Genomic DNA, 14,652 nt, shown 5'->3' on the forward strand with positions numbered 1-14,652 from the left:
CAGAGAGCCGGCTATACTAGACCTAGTATTGTGCAATGAGACGGGAGTAATTAATGATCTCATAGTGCAGGCACCCCTAGGTAGCAGCGACCATAATATGATTGAATTTTACCTTCAGTTTGAGGGAGAAAGGAGTGGGTTGAAACTTAAAGAAGGGCAATTATATGAGGCCATGAAAGCTGAGCTGGCGAAAGTGAATTGGCAAATTAGGTTAAGGGATAGGTCAATAGAGATGCAGTGGCTAATACTTAAGGAGTATTTCAAAATGCACAGAATAGATACATTCCAACAAGTAAGAAAAAGCCCAAGGGATGGACACATCATCCGTGGTTAACTAGAAAGGCTGAAAATAGTATCAAACTTGAAGAAAAAGCATATAATTGCGCCAAGGCAGGTGGCAGATCAGAAGATTGGACAGAATAAAATTAACTGCAAAGAATGACTAAAAGACTAATAAGGGAGGAAATATTAGAGTATGAGAGAAAGCTAGCCAGGAATATAAAAACAGATAGTAAGAGTTTTTATAAATATTTAAAAAGGAAACAAATTAACAAAGTGAGGGTTGGTCCTATAGAGAGAGTCTGGAGAGTTGATAATGGAAAACAAGGAGATGAGAGATGAATTGAACAGGTATTTTCCATCAATTTTCACTATAAAGGGTACAAGTGACATCCCAGAAGCAGCTATAAATCAGGAAATGGAAGTAGGGAAGGAAGTCAGGAAAATTACACTCACCAGAGAAGTGGTACTGAGTAAATTGCTGGAGCTGCGGGCTGACAAGAGCCTGGGCCCTGATGGAACTTCATTCTAGGATCTTAAAATAAGTATCTAGTAAGCCAGTTGATGCATTGGTTTTAATTTTCCAAAACTCCCTAGATTCAGGGAAGATCCCATTAGATTGGAAGATAGCAAGTGTAACTCCATTATTCAAAAAGGGAGATGAGACAAAAAGCAGGAAACTACAGACCAGTTAGCTTAATATCTGTCATAGGGAAAATGTTAGAAGCTGTTATAGCAGGGCACTTGGATAAGCTAAAGGTCATCAGGCAGACTCAACATGGTTTTGTGAAAGGGAAATCGTGTTTAACCAATTCATTATTGGAGTTCTTTGAGGAAGCAACATATGCTGTGGATAAAGAGGAACCGGTGGGCGTACTGTACTTAAATTTCCAGAAGGCATTTGATAACGTGCCACATAAAAGGTTATTGCAGAAAATAAAAGCTCATGGTATAGGGGGTAACATATGGGCATGGATGCAAGATTGGCTGGTTAACAGGAAGCAGAGAGTAGACATAAATGGGTCTTCTTCAGGTTAGCAAGATGTAATGATTGGTGTGCCACAGGGATCAGTGCAGGAATCTCAACTGTTTACAATTTATATAAATGACTTGGATGAAGCAATTGAAGGGATGATTGCCAAATTTGCAGATGACACAAAGATAAGTAGGAAAGTAAGCTGTGAAGAGGACATGAAGAGGCTACAAAAAGATATAGATAAGTTAAAGTGAGTGGGCAAAGATCTAGCAAATTGAGTATAATGTGGGAAAATGTGAAATTGTCCATTTTGGCAGGAAGAATAAAAGAGAAGCATATTATCTAAATGGTGAGAGATTGCAGAGCTCTGAGGTGCAGAGAGGTCTGGGTGTCCTAGTGCATGAATCACAAAAGGTTAGTATGCAGGTACAGCAAGTAATCAGGAAAGCTAATGGAATGTTATCATTTATTGCGAGGGGAATTGAATACAAAAGTAGGGAGGTCATGCTCCAGTTGTACAGGGTACCAGTGAGACAACAATTGGAGTACTGTGTACAGTATTAGTCACCTTATTTAAGAAAGGATGTAAATGCGTTGGAAACAGTTCAGAGAAGGTTTACCAGACCAATACCTGGGATGGGTGGGTTGCATTAAAAGGGAAGGTTGGACAGTCTAGGCTTGCATCAGCTGGAGTTTAGAAGAGTAAGAGGTCACTTAATTGAAAAATAAGATCCTGAGGGATCTAGACAGGGTAGATGTGGAGAGAAGGTTAACTCTTGTGGAAAGCTCTAAAACTAGGATTCACTGTTTAAAAATAAGGGGTTGCCCATTTAAAACACAGAGATGAGGCAAAATATTTTTCACTCACAGGGTCGTGAGTCTTTGGAACTCTCTTCTTGAAAAGGTGGTGGAAGCAGAGTCTTTGAATATTTTTAAGGCAAAGGTGGATAAATTCTTGGTAAGCAAGTGGGTGATAGGTTATCAGGGGTAGGTAGGATGCAGATTTCGGGTTACTATCAGATCAACCATGATCTTATTAAATGGCAGAGCAGGCTTGAGGGGCTGAATGGCCTACTCCTGCTCCTTGTTCGTATTTTCGTATGTACCCCTTTTGAACATCATCTCCAGAAAACATTAAATTGCACAAAAAGGGGATAAATATGAGAGAATCACAAAAACCTTAACTGGGAACTCACTCGAGAGAGAAAGTCCCAGCAGTGGGTTAGTAGCTGATTCTTTCACCACAGATCTGCATTCAGGTCCAGGCCAGACTGATATTTCAGATAGTGTGCCAATCCAGACTGCTGTCATATATTTCCCAGTTGAAGTGGCTCAAAAGGAAGAGGCAACGCAACAATTGCCATCGCCCTCTTGCTTGTTAACTTTATTTCTACAAATTTGAGATCAGTGAAAATTTTCTCCCGATGGTGACCTAATGCAAACAGCAGAGTTTGGGGTGGGGGAGGGGCAGGAATTCCCTAATGGGGTTAAGGATAGGAACCACAAAACGATGAACACACTTCATAAGGCATCACTAAACAATTAATCTACATCCAGGAAAAGTGCAATCAAAAGCTTGTGCAAACAGCTGCCAAGCTCTAATCTGAATTAGTCAAAACATTTCAGACAATTCAATACTGTCAATCCACATTATGAAAGGCGAGTCCAATGAAATGGTAGCACATATTTTAATCAGCACCATTCCATCACAAAGCTTAATGTTGTGACATTAATAGCACACAAATTGCTGAGTAAAGAAACTTCCAGAACGTTCCGAGAACAAAATACAGAGTCAAATCCACTGATGCCAAAGCTGCATCTTTAATGCTTGTTATCTGCATCCTTAATAAATGATCCTTTGTCATGAACATAGGCGGGAGCAGTGCACAAGCCAAACTGACAGCCAAGCCTTTTCCTGCTATAAAATACCGGTTAGGCTGCAACACATCCGAGAGCCAGGAAACAACAAGGGTGCTATTGGGAATAGTCATAATCTATCATATTCCGGTAAAGAGTAAAAAGGAAAATTGATACTGTCTGTTTAAAACTGGCGATCCATTCCCCTCCTGACACACCTTGTGAAGGGTCAATCAAGAAGTGCCACTAACGGAAGCATCTGTTCACGTCCCCACAGGCTACAACTCCCCAGCCTCCCAGCGGGGTGGGATGCACTTGGAAGTTACGGAGTAAGGGAAAGGATGGAATCAAATTGCAGTAAAAGACAAGTTAAGTGAAAGGCAACCGATGTCAATTCCATTCAAAAGACAACAAACTTGCATTTGTATAGCACCTTTAGCATAATAAAACATCCCAAGGCACTTCACAGGAGCGTTATAAAGCAAAGTTTAGCAGAGAGCCATGTAAGGAAATATGAGGGCAAATGACCAAAAAGAGGTAGATTTTAAAAGGCCATCCAATGGGAGGAAAGGGAAGTAATGAGGCAGGGAAGTTGAGGGAGTGAATGCAAGAGCTTAGGGCCTAGGCAGCTGAAAACATGGCCACCAATGGTGGAATGATTAAAATTGGGGAAGCGCAAGAGACCAGAGTACGAGGAGTGCAGAGTTCTGAGGGTTGTGCGGCTGGAGGAGATTATAGAGACGTGAAGGCGCAAGGCCTTGGTGGAATTTGAAAACAAGGATAAAAATTTTAAAATTGAGGCATTGCTTAACCGGGAGCCAATAAACATCAGTGAGTACAGGGGTGGTTAATGGGACTTTGTGCATAGGCAGGGGAGCTTTGAATGGCCTTAAGCTTATGGAGTGTAGAACATGGGAGGCCAGCCAGGAGCGGGTTCGAATATTCAAACCTAGAGATAATAAAGGCATGGATGAGGGTCTCAGCAGCAGATTGTCTGAGGTGGGTGATGTTATGGAGATGGAAAATAGGCACCTATAGCAATATGGGCGCTCAGCCTGGAGTCAAGTAAAACACCAAGGTTGTGATCAGACTGGTTCCAGCCTCAGGCAGTTGCCAAGAAGAGGGATGGAGTCCAAAGCTAGGGGGAATGAGGTTTGGAGCAGGAACCAAAGACAGTGAATTCAATCTTCCCAATATTCAATCAGGGGAAATTTCTGCTCATTCAGTATTGCATGTTGGAGGAGTCTTATAATTTAAAGACAGTGGAGAAGTCGCGAGAGGGTGGTGGTAAGGGTGTTATCAGCATGCAAGTGGAAGCTTTTATTTTTATTCATTTACAGGGTGTGGGAGTCGCGGCTGGGCCAGCATTTATTGCCCATCCCTAATTGCCCATGAGAAGGTGGTGGTGAGCTGCCTTCTTGAACCGCTGCAGTCCCTGTGGCATAGGTACATCCACAGTGCTGTTAGGGAGGGAATTCCAGTATTTTGACCCAGTGACAGTCAGGATGGTGAGTGACTTGGAGAGGAACCTCCAGGTGGTGGTGTTTTCATGTATCTACTGCCCTTGTCCTTCTAGATGGTAGCAGTCGTGGATTTGCAAGGTGCTGCCTAAGGAACCTTGGTGAGTTCATGGAATGCATCTTGTAGGTGGTACACACTGCTGCTACTGTGCGTTGGTGGTGGAGGGAGTGAATGTTTGTGGAATGGGTGCCAATCAAGTGGGCTGCTTTGTCCTGCATGGTGTCAAGCTTCTTGAGTGTTGTTGGAGCTGCACTCATCCAGACAAGTGGAGAGTATTCCATCACACTCCCGACTTGTGCCTTGTAGATGGTGGACAGGCTTTAGGGAGTCAGGAGGTGAGATACTTGCCGCAGGATTCCTAGCCTCTGACCTGCTCTTGTAGCCACATTATTTATATTAATATGTTTATTTTGGGGGATTCAGTGATGGTAATGCCATTGAATGTCATGGGGCAATGGTTAGATTCTCTCTTGTTGGAGATGGGCATTGACTGGCACTTATGTGGCACGAATGTTACTTGCCACGTGTAGCCCAAGCCTGGATATTTTCCAGGTCCTGCTGCATTTTGGACATGGACTCTTCAGTATCTGAGAAGTCGCAAATGGTGCTGAGTATTGTGCAATCATCAGCGAACATTCACACTTCTGGCCTTATGATGGAAGGAAGGTCATTGATGAAGCAGTTGAAGATGGTTGGGCCTAGGAACTCCTGCAGTGAAGTGCTGGAATTGAGCTGACTGACCTCCAACTACAACCATTTTCCTTTGTGCTAGGTATGACTCCAACCAGTAGAGTTTTCCTGATTCCCCATTGACTCCAGTTTTGCTGGGTTCCTTGATGCCACACTCAGTCAAATGTTGCCTTGATGTCAAGGGCAGTCACTCTCACTCATCTCTGGAGTTGAGCTCTTTTCTCCATGTTTGAACCAAGGCTGTAACGAGGTCAGAAGCTAAGTGACCCTGGCGGAACCCAAGCTGAGCATCAGTGAACACGTTATTGCTAAGCAAGTGCCAATTGATAGCTTTGTTGATGACCCCTTCCATCACTGTACTGATGATTGAGAGTAGACTGATGGGGCGGTAATTAGCCAGTTTGGACTTGTCCTACTTCTTGTGCACACCTGGTTAATTTTCCACATAGCCGGGTAGACTTCAGTGTTGTAGCTGTACTGGAACAGCTTGGCTAAGGATGTGAGAAGTTCTGGAGCACAAGCCTTCAGTACTGCTGCTGGAATAATGTCAGGGCCCATAGCCTTTGCAGTACCCAGTGCTTTCAGCCATTTCTTGGTGTCACGTGGAATGAATTGAACTGGCTGAAGACTGGCATCTGTGATGCTGGGGACCTCTGGGAGAGGCAGAGATGGATCATCCACTTGGTATTTCTGGCTGAAGATTGTAGCAAATGCTTCAGCTTTATCTATTCCACTGATGTTCTGGTCTCCTTATCATTGAGGAAGGGTATATTTGTGGAGCCTTCACCGCCAGTGAGTTGTTTGATTGCCCATCACTATTCATCCCTTGATGTGGCAGGATTGCAGAGCTTAGATCTGATCCGTTGGTTGTGGAACCGCTTAGTTCTGTCTATAACTTGCTGCTTATGCTGTTTGGCAGAGAAGTAATGTTATAGCTTCACCAGGTTGACACCTCATTTTTAGGTATGCCTGGTGCTGCTCTTGGCATGATCTCCTACAATCTTCAATGAACCAGGGTTGATCCCTGGCTTGTTGGTAATGGTAGAGTGTGGGATGTGCCAGGCCATGAGGTTACAAATTGTGCTCGAGTACAATTCTGCTGCTCATGGATGCCCAGTCTTGAGTTGCTAGATCTGTTCAAAATCTATCCCATTTAGCATGGTGATAGTGCCACACACACGATGGAGGGTATCTTCAATGTGAAGGTGGGACTTTGTCTCCACAAGGCTGTGCAGTGGTCAGTCCTACCGATACGGTCACGGACAGATGCATCCGCAGCAGGCAGGTTGGTGAGGATGAGGTCAAGTATGTTTTTCCCTCGTTGGTGCACTCACCACCTGCCACAGACCCAGTCTAACAGTTATGTCCTTTAGGACTTGGCCAGCTCGGTCTCTGGTGGTGCTGCCGAGCCACTCTTAGTGATGGGCATTGAAGTCCCTCACCCAGAGTGCATTGTGTGCCATTGCCCCCCTCAGTGCTTCTTCCAAGTGGTGTTCAACATGGAGGAGCACTGATTCATCAGCTGAGGGGTTGGGGGGGGGGGGGGGGGGGGGGGGGTGGTACGTGGTAATCAGCAGGAGGTTTTCTTGTCCCTGTTTGACCTGATGCCATGAGACTACATGGGGACCAGAGTTGATGTTGAGGACTCCCAGGCCAGCTCCTTCCCAACTGTATATCACTGTGCCACCACTTCTGCTGGGTCTGTCCAGCCGTTGGGACGGGACATACCCAGGGATGGTGATGGTGGTGTCTGGGACATGATCTGTAAGGCATGATTACTTAAGTATAACTATGTCAGGCTGTTCATTGACTAGTCTGTGAGACAGCTCTCCCAAATTTGGCACTAACCCCCAGAAGTTAATAAGGAGGACTTTGCAGGGTCAACAGGGCTGGGTTTGCAGTTGTCATTTCCGATGCCTAGATCAATGTCAGGTGGTCCATCTGGTTTCATTCCCTTTTATTGACTTTTTAGCGGTTTTATATATCTGAGTGGCTCGCTAGGCCACTTCAGACAGCATTAAGAGTCAACCACATCACTGTGGGTTTGGAGTCACATGTGGGCCAGACCAGGTGAGGACAACAGATTTCCTTCCCTAAAGGACATCAGTGAACTAGATGGGTTTTAATGACAATCGACAAAGGTTTCATGACCATCATCAGGCTTCTAATTCCAGATTTCTATCAAATTCAAATTCCACCATCTGTCACGGAGGAGACAGGATGCAGAGGATTACCCTGGGTCTGTGGATTATTGTCTCTGACAATAACACTACGCCACCATGTTTTTCGATGGTGCCAAGGGGCAGCATATAGATGAGAAATCAGAGATGGTGGGGGATGGGATGTGTGTGGAGAGCAAGTATAGATCTTTGGAAGACACCAGAAATAACAGTGCGGAGCAGAAACAGAAGCCACTGGAAGTGATTCTCTAGCCATGATTCGATAGATAAGAATGGGATGAAGTGCTTGCAACCCACCCAGCTAGGCAACAGTGGAGATACATTGGAGAGGTATGGTGGGGTCAACCGTGTCAAAGGCTGCAGACAGGCCAAGATGAATAATGAGGGAAAAATTTACCTCTGTCCTGGTCACATAGGATGTAATTTGTGACTATGATACAAGTTGTTTTGACAGTGGCAGAAACCTGACTGGAGGAATTCAAACATGGAGTTTTGGGAAAGATGGCCACGGATTTGGCAAAAGCAAAAAAACTGCAGATGCTGAATATCTGAAATAAAAACAAAGAACACTGGAAATAAGCAGCAGGTCAGGAAGCTTCTGTGACGAGAAACAGCTAATGTTTCAGGTCAATGACTTTTCATCAGAATGAGATCAAGGACTTCGGAAAGGAAAGGGAATTGGAGATGGGAAGTAGTTTGTTAGGACAGAGGAGACAAAGGTTTATTTACTTGAGGAGAGGGCTGATGACAATACATATGAAGGAGAGGGCTCAGTACTTGGACAAGATGAGTGCAGAGAGAGCATTTGGAGAGATAGGTGAGAAACTAGAGAAAGATGTGCGTTCAGGTCAAGGGCAGAAAGCAGTGCAATATAAAGTTTGGCCAAGTGGGCTAGTGGAATGGAAGGAAGTGACAGAGGAAACTGATTGAATGGTCTCAATCTTAGTGAAAAAAGTCCATGAGCTCCTCACATTGGTTGTTGGAGGTGAGGGTGGGGGACACAGGAGAGAGGAGTTTAAGAAAACAGGTTGCAGTGGAAAAAAGAAGCCAGGGGTGGTGGGCAGGGAATTATCTTTGTAATCCAGGATGATCTGGAAATAGTGAGCAGTATTCTATTAAAATAGTACCTCTCTAGAAAGAATTTATCCTATTAAAAGAGCCAGTAACAATGCCAAGAGCAGTTAGACTCCTAGGACAGGCCCACCTCAATTTGAAGCTCAAACTGTAACAGGTGTTCTCCCTCCTGCATCACAAACTATTATATTATTCCTTTGCTGTAACCTTCAATAAAAAAACAAAATTGATGGGCAAGTCTCATCACTGCGCACACCCTGTTTCTATTGAGCAGTTGATTGAAGAGGGATCAGAATTCAGGTGGGAGGTGAAATTAAATACTTCCAAAAGTTATTGTGCTCATAAATGTGAGAACTCAAATGAAGCATTCCAACCTGTTGAGTTAAATCCTAAATATGCGGTCGGGGGCAGCATTCCAATGATCTGCCATATCACGTCAACCAAATAGAAGACAGCTGCATCTGTCAGCACGTAGCTTTATTTTAACCAGCTTCCTTCCCATTCAGGATACTCATCCACTTGTTCCAACATTATCATAAATACAGTATATAATTCCTATGCTTGCAAAGCAGTATGATAGCACTCGGTCATATACAATGTCTGATCGTTGCAATTTGTGTCATGTGACCAGGTCTCGTCCTGCCTTCCAAAATTCTGGTTTCTGATCACTATCCAGTGACCCCTCTGGGTGGAAGTGAACTTCAGGTGAGTAATTTGGCCTGGCTCTTGAGGCTTCTCTGATCGAATTGCCAGGAGGCCCCCACTGTATAATCTCACAGAAGCTTATTCATGAAGAAAGTGTGAACTTTGTTTGACAGTCTAGAGCCCAACGCAACAATCACTGGTTTTAGGAGAGAGGGGGTTAAGAAAAATAGGTAAACCTACACACAATTATAAGGCATTTGCTGCAGAGATTAGTGGTTAACAAGAGAACAATGTGTTACTTATAAACTCACTGAGGATCTTTGAACAGCACCTTCTAAACCCATGACCCGTACCACCTAGAAGGACAAGGTTCTTCACCACCACCACTTACAAGTTCACCTCCAAGCCACTTGCCGCCCTGACTTGGAAACTATATCTTTGTTCCTTCACTGTTGCTGGGTCAAAATCCTGGAACTCCGTCTCTAATAATACTGTGGGTGTACCTACACCACATGAACTACAGCGGTTCAAGGTGGCGCTCGCCACTACCTTCTCAGGGCAATTAGGTGTGAGCAATTAATGCTGGCCTAGCCTGCAACACCCAAATCCTGGGAAAGAATAAATAGGAAAAAAATTTGTCATTTTAATGTAACACAGTTTTGTGGTGATTTTAACCCTATATTTCCTTCTCAAACCATGTCTACCTTTAATTTAGTGTCTGCTTTCCTGTTCATAGCTGCTATGTTCTAAGTGTGGCAGGGAAGGCCTGTTGAGAGAATTTCTTACTAATTTTGAACAGTCTCCCAGTGATGTTGTCACTCTAGTTCTCAGTCAAGCAATGCCCTCTGCAGATGATGTCTGGTAGCAACCAGTGTAACAACAACTACTTAAATTTATACACTACCTTTAATGCAATGAAACATCCCAAGGCACTTCACAGGAACATTATAAAACAAAATAAGGCACCTAGTACATAAGGAGAAATTAGGTCATGCTTTGGGAACCCGGGTTCAAATCCCGCCACAACAGATGGTGCAATTTGAATTCAATAAAAATCTAGAATTAAAGGTCTGATGATGATCATGAAACCATTGTCAATTGTTGTAAAAACCCATCTGATTCACTAATGCCCTTTAGGGAAGAAATCTGTCATCTTTACTTGGTCTGGCCTACATGTGACTCCAGAGAGCAATGTGGTTGACTCTTAAATGCCCTCTGAACGAGGGTAATTAGAGATGGGCAATAAATGCTGGCCTAGCCAGTGACACCCACATCCCATGAATGAATACAACTCTTCAGAGAATTCAGAAGTGGCCATCAGAGTCTGTATCTCTGGTAAAGGGTAAACCATTTCAAGTGTGACCAGAAAGCTTCAAAACTCTGCTCTGATTCCACCCAGAGTTCTGATGAAAGGCCATGGACCTGAAACATTAGCTCTGTTTCTTGTTCTACAGATGCCGCCTGAACTGCTCAGTGTTTCCAGCACTTTTTTTATAAATAGAATGACACCCTAAATAATTAGGTGTTGCAATGGCATTGCTTTGTGACAATGGACCAACATACGGTTAGATTGTAAATAGTGGCCTCCTTTGAAGTGATTAATATCTCAAATGACTAATGTGCGAACAAAATGAACTTGTTTCTTGAAAAACATCTAATAAACAAACAGAGTAGTTCAGGTTTACCAAAGGATACTTGATAAAGCACCACATAATAAACATGTTGATAAAACCGAAGCCCATGACAGTGGATGCATGGATATAAAATTGGGAAAGGGCCAGAAAGCAGGGAGTAATGGTAAACAACTGTATTTTAAGTCTGACGCAAGAAAACAGTGGTGCTCCCTAGAGGTTGGTATTAGGGCTGCCCTTTTTGATATGACCTCTGCTTGGGTATACTGAGCATAATTTCAAAGGTTGCACTAACTTGGCAATGTAGTGAATGATGACGCAGATAGTAACAAACGGCAGGAGGACATAAACAGACTGTAAAACGGACAGATGCAAGGCAGAGAAAATTTAACGCAAAGAAGGGTGAAGTGATTCTTTTTGGTAGGAACACTGAGAAGCAGCAATATAGATTAAATGATACAATTGTAAAGGAGATGCTGGAACAGGATGCCCCAGGGGCGTACATACATAAATCTTTGAAGGTATCGGACAAGTTGAGAAGGATGCTAAAAAAGACATTGGGGATCTTTGGCTTTGTAAAGAAATACATACTTTACAAATGCAAGAAAGTTGTGCTAAATATTTATAATGCCTTGAAGAAGAGGCTTACTAGAATGGTACCAGGGATGTGGGACTTAGGTTATGAGGAGAGACTAGAGAAACTGTGAATATTCTCCTTAGACAGCCAGAAGATTGGACAGAATATAAGCAACAGCAAAGAACGACTAAAAGGCTAATAAGGAGGGAAAGATGAGAGAAAGCTAGCCAGAAATATAAAACCAGGCTTCTCACATATCCTTGCACAATTATTTGCTTTTTCTTCAAGTTTGATGCTATCTTTAAGCTTTCTAGTTAACCACGGATGGTGTGTCCGTCCCTTGGACTTTTTCTTACTTGTTGGAATGTATCTGTTCTGTTCATTCAGACATATCTCATTAAATATTAGCCACTGCATCTCTATTGACCTATCCCTTAACCTAATTTGAGTAAGAGTTTTTATAAATACTTAAATAAGAAAAGAGTTAAAGTGTGCATTGGTCCTACAGAAAATGAATCTGGAGATAGTAGGTGAATTGAACAGGTATTTTGCATCAGTTTTCACTATAGAGGATATAAATAACACCCCAGGCTATTAACCAGGCAATGGAAGTGGGGAAGGAAGTCACAAAAATAAGTTACCAGAGAAGAGGTACTGAGTAAATTGTTGGAGCTGCGGGCTGACGAACTTCATCCAAGGGTCTTAAAAGAATGTCTAGTAAGATAGTTGATGCATTGGTTTTAATTTTCCAAAACACCCTAGATTTGGGTAAGGTCCCATTAGATTGGATGATGACAAATGTAATTCCATTATTCATAAAGGAAGGGAGACAGAAAGCGGGAAACTATAGGCCAGTTAGCTTAACATCTGTCATAGGGAAAATGTTAGAAGCTGTTATTAAAGAAGTTATAGCAGGGCACTTGGATAAGCTCAATGTCATCAGGCAGACTCAACATGGTTTTGTGAAAAGGAAATCATGTTTAACCAACTTATTGGAGTTCTTTGAGGAAGTAACATGTGTTGTGGATAAAAGGGATCTGGTAGATGTACTGTACTTAGATTTCTAGAAGGCATTTGATGAAGTGTGGAAAAGAAAAGCTCTTGGTATATGGGGTTACATATTGGCATGGATAGAAGGTTGGCTGGCTAACAAGAAGCAGAGAGTAGGCATAAATGGGTCTTTTTCAGGCCGGCAAGGTGTAACGAGTGGCATGCCACAGGGATCAATGGTGGAACCTCAACTGTATACAATTTATATAAATGACTTGGATGAAGGGATGGTTGTCAAATTTGTTGATGACACAAAGCTGGGTGCGAAAGTAAGTTGTAAAGAGGACATAAGGAGGCTACAAACAGATATAGATAGGTTAAGTGAGTGGGCAAAGATCTGGCAGATGGAGTTTAATGTGGGAAAATGTGAAATTGTCCATCTTGGCAGGAAGAATAAAAGAGAAGTATATTATCTAAATGGTGAGAGATTGCAGAGCTCTGGTGGTGCAGATGGATCTGGGTGTCCTCGTGTACGAATCACAAAAAGCTAGTATGCACAGCAAATAATTAGGAAAGCTAATAAAATGTTATCAGTTATTGAGAGGGGAATTGTACAGGGCACTAGTGAGACCACATCTGGAGTACTGTGTACAGTATTGGTCACCTTATTTAAGGAAGGATGTAAATGCGCTGGAAGCAGTTCAGAGAAGGTTTACCAGACTAATGCCTGGAATGGGTGGGTTGTATTATGAGGAAAGGTTGGACAGAACTAGGCTTGCATCCAGTAGAATTTAGAAGAGTAAGAGGTGACTTATTTGAAATATGTAGGACCCTGAGGGTGGATGTGGAGAGGATGTTTCCTCTTGTGGGAAAATCTAGAACTAGAGGTCACTGTTTAAAAATAAGGGGCTGCCCATTTAAGACAAAGAAGAGGCATAATTTTTTTCTCTCAGAGGGTTGTGAGTCTTTGGAATTCTCTTCCTGAAAAGGTGGTGGAAGCAGAGTCTTCAAATATTTTTAAGGCCAAGGCGGATAGCTTCTTGGTAAGGGGGTGATAGGTTATCGGCAGTAGTTGGATGCAGATTTCAGGTTACTATCAGATCAACCATGATCTATTAAATTGCGGGGCAGCGGTGCAGGCTCGAGGGGCTGAATGGCCTACACCTACTCCTTGTTCATACGTTCGTATATAAGAACTTAGAATGATAAGAAATCATCATTGGGAACAAACTGCAGATGTAAAAGTTGAGAACAATCTAAGCAATTTTGTGAAGATTAAAAGCTGGGTCAATGGGGTTGGGGGCGGGGGGGGTTTCTCCTCAAATTTATTCAATTTGTACAGTGAAAATATTCTTAGAGGGATTGAAGACCTTCTGGATTATTATTTGGAGGTTACAACTTTAATAATATAAGATACACCAATGATACCGTTTTTATTGCTGACTCTGAAGAGAAACTACAAAAGATTTTGGATTGAGTAGTGAGTAAAAGTGAGAAGAAAGGGCTGAGCATAAATTGTAAGAAAATAAAATATCTAGTAGTGTCCAAAACAAAAATCATACCAGAATGTAAGTTCACAGTGAAGAATGAAAAGATCAAACAGGTAGAGAAATTTTGATACCTAGGGAATATGTTAACATTGGACAGAAAGTACGACCAAGAAATAAGACAATGGATTGGAATGGCCAAAGATGCAGATCAAAAAATGAAAAAGATTATGATCAACTCAAAATTGAAAACAAAGCTCAGAATCCTGGAATGCTACATCACACCAGTTTTGACAAATGGAAGCTAATGTTGGATGATCAGTGAAGCAATGCAGAGGAGAATTGAGGCTGAAAAGTTGGGGGTTTTGAGACAAATAATGAAAATATCTTGGATAAGTCACACTACCAATGAAGAGGTGCTAGTAAAATCTAAGACCAAAAGAACTCTGTTAACCAAGATCCGGAAGACAGTTGGAATTTCTTGGGCACATAATAAGGAATCATGATTTAGAACGCCTGATGCTGATGGGAAAGATTGATGGTAAAAGAGGTTGAGGTAGACAAAGCATTATTGCAAATTAGATGAATGTATCATCAACAAAGATGATCCACACCTCTAGAGCAATATTAACATGAAGGTCTATGGTCTCTGAGGGCATGGTACCTGAAAAGAGAGAGAGAGAAGGGATAAAAGGAGACAGGAGAATTTTATTTTATGCAGCAAGTTATAATGATCTAGAACTTA

General features: G+C 42.5%; 1 protein-coding gene across 13 annotated transcripts in view; it reads right to left on the reverse strand.

Moving 5' to 3' along the window:
- Positions 1-14,652, reverse strand: part of LOC121275890 (cytochrome c oxidase assembly factor 1 homolog) — a 74,812-nt gene that overhangs the window by 42,026 nt on the left and 18,134 nt on the right. For 2 of the 13 annotated variants that reach the window (XM_041183697.1, XM_041183693.1), the window contains exon 3: positions 7,901-8,051. The exons of the other annotated variants lie outside the window; for them this stretch is intronic. The gene's annotated coding sequence lies outside the window, so the exon portion shown is untranslated. The remainder of the gene's footprint in view (positions 1-7,900; positions 8,052-14,652) is intronic. 13 annotated transcript variants of the gene reach the window in all.

Source organism: Carcharodon carcharias, chromosome 3 (genome assembly GCF_017639515.1).
Source record: "Carcharodon carcharias isolate sCarCar2 chromosome 3, sCarCar2.pri, whole genome shotgun sequence".
NCBI lineage: Eukaryota > Metazoa > Chordata > Chondrichthyes > Lamniformes > Lamnidae > Carcharodon > Carcharodon carcharias.